Below are 6,310 nucleotides of genomic sequence, written 5' to 3'. Positions count from 1 at the left end.
GTCCCTGAATCATACCATGGAGAGGGGTTACAGGGTGGCAGATCAATTTCTCCCACAAGGCTTGGAGGTTCTCTGGCTGAGGGCCAAAGTCGAGAAGTTGGAAATGGAGAACGAGGCCCTGAAGGTGATGCTGCAAGAAGTGACCGAAGGTGGCACGAGGGTCGGCTCCGCGTCACCTGGTCTTGAGCCTCATCTGGAGGCAGATTCGCTGGAAGAGGATCCCGAGGAAGACCCCGAAGAAGATCAGGAGGAAGATCCGGACGAATGACGGCGCCCTTGGCCATGATCTTGGCACATTCGGTTTGAAGCCTCCTTCCGGGGCAAATAAGATCGTGACAAGCGGGTGCCGTGGCGATGGTTGGGTCCAACGTCTGGTAGCACTTGGTGGTTCACCAGACGTATGATACCGAAGCTCCGGGCGTCGACCCTTCATAGTTTCCTTCTGTCTTTTGTAGTTAGTCGTAATTTAGTACGGTCCCGAATGTATTTTCTTTTTTCGTATCTGGCCTAGAAGCCCTCCTTTGTAAAGGTTCTTTTACTTGTGAATAAAAAGATTTTCATTATCTCCGATGTTTCCTTGTCACGCTTTTATTCAATACCGCTAGTAGCTCGCAGATGTACTGTAAACACATTATTTAATAATAATCGGAATCGAATATCACGACTCGCGCATCATCATGCGAGGGACCATCGTTTTAGTTGGAGTTATGCTCACGGCACAAGTGACCACATTCGGTCCCGAGTGTATTCTGACCTTGTCGTGGATGTAACACAGCTTAAGTGTATTGCATGATTTCATCAAATGATACTCGGTATCGAAGGAAGCTTCGCTTTGTGAGTGTTTGTTGACGTGTCCTGAGGGGTACTTCAAGGAGACACGTGTGATGGTCGCGACTCTTGGGGAACGGCGGTTTGACGCTTTAAACAATGATGGTTTAATGGCGTATTAATGGCATTGATAACCGCATGCGTATCACGGGATGCCACATGTCGCGTAACTTCAGAGTGAAGCGACTTTTGGGTTTTCCCGCATGAGAGCCTATAAAGGCCCACCCATTTCTTTTCTTATTTTTTACTTTTTATTCCTTCTTCCCTCCCGTCGTCTATTTCTTTCACTCCGGCTCCGTCGGATTTTACGGCGTAGAGTTCCCTTTTTCCGGCGGATCTTCCTCCTTTCTCTGTCGGAAATTTTTCGTTTCGCTTCGTTCTCTTGCGTTTTTTGAGGATTCGTGAGATTTGAAATTGTCCGACCTGATTTCTTCTTTTTCAAAGGGCACTGGTTCGTCTTCTCTGGCGAGCTTCACAGCTTTTCTCTCCAATTCTAGCGGTGCGTTTCTCAACCCGATCTTTGTATTTCTTTTCTTTAAAATTGTCATGTCGGAGAACACGAATTCACAGAATCGTTCGATTGAGCCCGTGGGAATGGAGGAATCATCCTCTTCTCCCCATGTCCCGTCGGAGATGGAAGCGGAGAGCGTACTGGAACGAACTTTGGAGACGGAAGTGGAGAGTGTGTCGGAACGTCCGTCGGAGATGAGGCCTAAAATTAGGGCTAAGAAAGTTGGCGGTGGCACGACGGTCGAAAGGAGCGGAGGGTCCATGAAGAGGATAGTGCCTCACCCAAAGAGAGATGTGGAGCCAATTCTTCCTATTGAGCCTCCGGGCGCGGCAGAGTCAGTCCCGAGCGATGCCCCCATAATTGCCGCTTTAAGTGAGGATAAGAGTAATTCACGGTCGGCACCGATGGATGTTCAGGCCAGGGTTTTGGCCCAGGAATCAGTGGAATTTTGTAAGCCTCGGGTGCCCCATGGCGGGGTATATCGCCCTGAAGTAGCTTTGGGTTCGGTAGGTATTCTCCAATCTTCGGACCTTGACCTACTGCGGGAGAAGTATCACATTTCGAATGACTATGAAATCCGGCTTCCCACTCCTGAGGAACGGGCGTGTAGCAGTAGCGTGGAGGGGGAGACGGCCTTTTACAAGGAAGTTATTGAAGCGGGTGTCCGGTTTTCCCTTCATCCAATTATGATAGAGTTTTTGAATTTTTTCGGCTTGGCTCCATCTCAGATTTATCCGAACGGGTGGAGGGGCCTCATGGCATATGTGGCTAAAAGTAGGATAGTGAAAGCTCCGCTGTCTTAGGATGTGATTAGGAAATGTTTTCTTATCTCATGGCATATGTGGCTAAAAGTAGGATAGTGAAAGCTCCGCTGTCTCTGGATGTGATTAGGAAATGTTTTCTTATCAAGTTGAAGGACTGTTGGGTGGATGTAGCCCAACGGCGAACGTTGATGATCATGGGTGGAGCCCCATCTTCCATTAAACAGTGGAAGAACGAGTTCTTTTTTGTGAAACCTCCTCAGTCGGCTAGCTGGAGGTTTCCTTTTGATTGGAGGGAGCCCAATGAGGAAAAGATAGGACTGAAGTTTTCCTTAGGTACCTTAAGTCAGCTGGTCATCAACGATGTTGTAGATAGGGGTGTGGACATAGGAAAGGGGAGGTTCGATGTTCGGGATTTCAAATCCAAACGAGTATTGGTGAAATTCGGTTTGAGCAACGTCGTGTTAGACTCGGAGGATGAGGCTCGGGGCGAAGGTGAGGAAGGGGGGAGGAATATGAAACAAGTGTTGACGGGAGTCAGTATGGTGATTCCCTCTTCCAACTTCTTTTTCATGTTTTTGTTTGCTTCCCTTTTATTGTGTCATGACTTGTTTCCTGGTTTCTCGCAGAAATGGCGGCACAAGGCTCGGGCGCTAATATTTCTACCTTGGCCATGGAGGAGGTGAGGAGGTTGAAGGCCGAGGAGGTGGCTCGGCAGAAACATGCGAGAGCCTTGAAGCGTCAGGCGGATAAGGCTGGAAAAAGGTCGGCTCTGATTGTAGGGTCTAAGGATACTGCCTCTCCGGAGAGGCCCATTCATGGCAAGCGGCAAGCGGATTTGCAGGGGAAGAGTCCGAGTAAGAAGGGCAAGCAGGCAGACGAAGAGGGTCTTAAAGGGAAAGAACCAATTATGACTCAGGAGGCCCTGCCTGTCGAGGGTAGCGATGGAACCCAGACTCTTTTCAAGCCGGTGACTCTTCCGAGTTATCAGGCGACCTAACAGGGGTCTTATTTTGATCCCAACTGGAAGGTGGGTATTGACGATTCTACCCTTCGCAACCCGAGAGTGGCTATAGAGATGGCGATGAGGAGTGTCTTACAAAGAGACTCAGCGGAGATGGAGAAATGTTCGCACTATGCCTTGGGCCGGGACATGGTCGCTTTGGCGAAGAAGGTGGGTGCTTTTATTTTTAATTTTCTGAATGTCCTTTAGGCTCTGCAAATATTGACCTTTTCTCTTTTTGCCCGCAGTTGTCAGATATTTGTTCTCATGCCTCGCGGCGCATGGAGATGTACCAATCTCTCTATGCTCACGCATCCAAGGAGGTGAAGAATCACGCAGATTCTCCGGCAAACGATAGGAAGGTATTCGAGGAATCCTTGGCAGATTAGCAAAAGCTCCAGGCAAACACCCAGGCTGAGCTTCAGAGAGTTAAGGATGAGCTTGATCGTGAAAAGGAGATCCGTGCTAACCACGAAAAGGTGTGGGACGAGGTTGCGCGTCATGAAGAGAAGATTCAGTCTCGGGCTATTGCCGAGTTTCAGTAGTCTCAGGAATACCAGACGGATATGGCACTCCATGTTCTGGAATTCGAGGCAAAGGGGTTCATTGATTGTCGAAACTAGATTAAGGCCATAAACTCCAATTTTTCAATTGAAAGGCTGGAAGGACCACCGGGGAACGAACTTTCCGAGGGAGAGGATTCTGAGGTGACTGAAGCGAACGTGGCGGATCCTGCGGTCGCTTCTCCGGGAGTGGAATCCTCTGAGCCGCTTGTCGTTGTGCCCTCTGCTGGAGAAGATTTGGAGAAGGATGTCTAGGGGCGGGGCCCTTGCAATTCTCTTTCTATTTTTCTCATGAACAGGCTCTGTAAAAACTTAATTTTGTTTTGGTGTGATTTTGGTGTGGATGGAAGGGTTGGTCTTTCGGGGCGATCCCTACTCATGGTGATGCTTCCAAAACATTTTTACCTTTTTCGTTGGTGATAGTAAATTTTTTCCTGCTTCTGGCGAGATACTGATCTGTTTTTTGAAGTAATATTTAGTATATAGATTTTCTACTGAGCTTCTTCGTGCGCCAGTTTATGGGTAGTATCTTTCAGGTAGATAGACGCTCTACCGAGCCTCTTGGGGCATCGGTTTATGGGTCATATCTTGTAAGTAGATAGACGCTCTACCGAGCCTCTCGGGGCATCGGTTTATGGGTCATATCTTTTAAGTAGATAGACGCTCTACTGAGCCTCTCGGGGCATCGATGTATGGGTCGTATCTTTTAAGGAGATAGACGCTCTACCGAGCCTCTCAGGGCATCGGTTTATGGGTCATATCTTTTAAGTAGATATATGCTCTACCGAGCCTCTCGGGGCATCGATTTATGGGTCATATCTTTTATTCTTTGTTCGCAGCTTGTTCAGTTTGGAGATTTGTTAATGCTGGGAAGTAACCGCTCTTGGGGATGGAGAATCGAAAGGGAGATTTCATTACTTTGGGAGAATGATTACATGTCTCCAATATCACAAAGACAAAGAATAAACACATAGATTTATTGGAAATAAGAAAATGAAAACATATTACATTCTTGCCTACTAGTAGAATTTCTTCAAATTCGAAATGTGCCAAGTGCGGGGAATGGGGTTGCCCTCTAAGTCTTCCAGTTGGTACGATCCTGGCTGGAGAGTGCGGGATACGCGGTAAGGTCCTTCCCAAGTGGGAGCCAATTTTCCCGAGTTGCGAGGGTTGGAAAGTTCGGACCGTCGCAACACCAAGTCACCCGTTCTTACTGCTCTCTCCTTCATCCTGGAATTGTAGTATTGGGCGACCATGTGTTGATATGCGGCCATCCTGACTCGAGCCTTTTCCCTAGTTTCTTCAACGAGGTCGAGGCTGCTCCTCAGATGGTTGGGATTGGTCCTTTCATTGTATGCTTCAATCCTCGGAGAGTGGGCCCCAATCTCGACGGGTATGACTGCGTCTATCCCAAAGGCGAGACTAAATGGCGACTCTCCTGTTGCGGTTCTGGGGGTAGTTCGACAGGCCCATAGGAGATTCAGTAATTCTTCTGGCCATAAGCCCCGGGCCTTTTCTGCGCTTTTCTTCAACCCCTGTAAGAGAGTTCGATTGGTTACTTCCACTTGTCCGTTAGCTTGTGGATGACCGACTGACGTGAATCGTTGGTCGATATCGAGTTTTCCGTAAAAATCTTTGAATCTTCGGCTTGCAAATTGTGTCCCGTTGTCGGTCACAAGGATCCGCAGAATACCGAACCTACAAATGATATCATAATAGAAGAAGTTTTCCGTTTCTTTGGAAGTAACCTTCTTAACTGCCTTGGCTTCAACCCATTCGGTGAAATAGTCAATGGCGACGTACATCATTCGGTGTCCCTTGGTCGAGTTAGGAAAATGCCCTAATAAATCCATTCCCCACATAGCGAACGGGATTGGATTGGAGATGGGTTTGTAGGGAACCGCAGGGAGACGAGGTAAGGTAGCGAACTTCTGGCATCGTTCACATTTTCTGACGAAATCAGAGGCGTCTTGCTAGAGAGTTGGCTAGAAAAAACCTCGACGGAGGATCTTGTGAGCCAATACCTTCCCGCCTGAGTGATCGCCACAGATTCCTGTAGACACCCCCATTTTGCTCCGCCTTAATCAACAAAGAAGTTAGTGTTTCACTGTCAGTTTGTCAGTATTCTCCATTTCGGTGTCCGTCCCCTATGTTTTCTCGATCTTTTCGGTTATTTCTGTCATGTTTTGCGTCGTCCTGATAATTGTTGAGAGGGATTGTTTGCGAGAATCTGAGCCAGAGAGAATTAGGACCTATTTGGTGGGGCCGCATCGAATATTTTGGTTAGATTCAGATCAAGCAAGTTGGCCCATGTAAAAAGCATTCAAGTCATTTGCAGGGTTCACTATGGTTTTCAAAGATCAAATAAAAAACAAAGAAAAATATGTTCGTCCAACCTGGAATGGGGTTCACTAAATATGCGTGGGGCCCACCCAAGGTAATTCAATCTTATTCTTCGGGGTCCGTATTGAAATCTAACGAGAAAAGATTTGGGGGCTACCAATTAAACAATATGAAGTGATTTAAGAGGTGGTGTAACCGGTCTACATTGCAGCCTATCAATCGGATGGCCAAGATCGGCTTGCGACAATGAATTAGAGGAGCGAATCATTTATTCGGTAGCCCATTGCAATGGATGGTTTGG

Source organism: Tasmannia lanceolata, unplaced genomic scaffold (assembly GCF_043159265.1).
Source record: "Tasmannia lanceolata isolate RefF3 unplaced genomic scaffold, GAP_Taslan_0.1 ptg000024l, whole genome shotgun sequence".
Taxonomy (NCBI): Eukaryota; Viridiplantae; Streptophyta; class Magnoliopsida; order Canellales; family Winteraceae; genus Tasmannia; species Tasmannia lanceolata.
The sequence above is the reverse complement of the archived record's forward strand: the minus strand, read 5'-3'. Positions refer to the sequence as shown.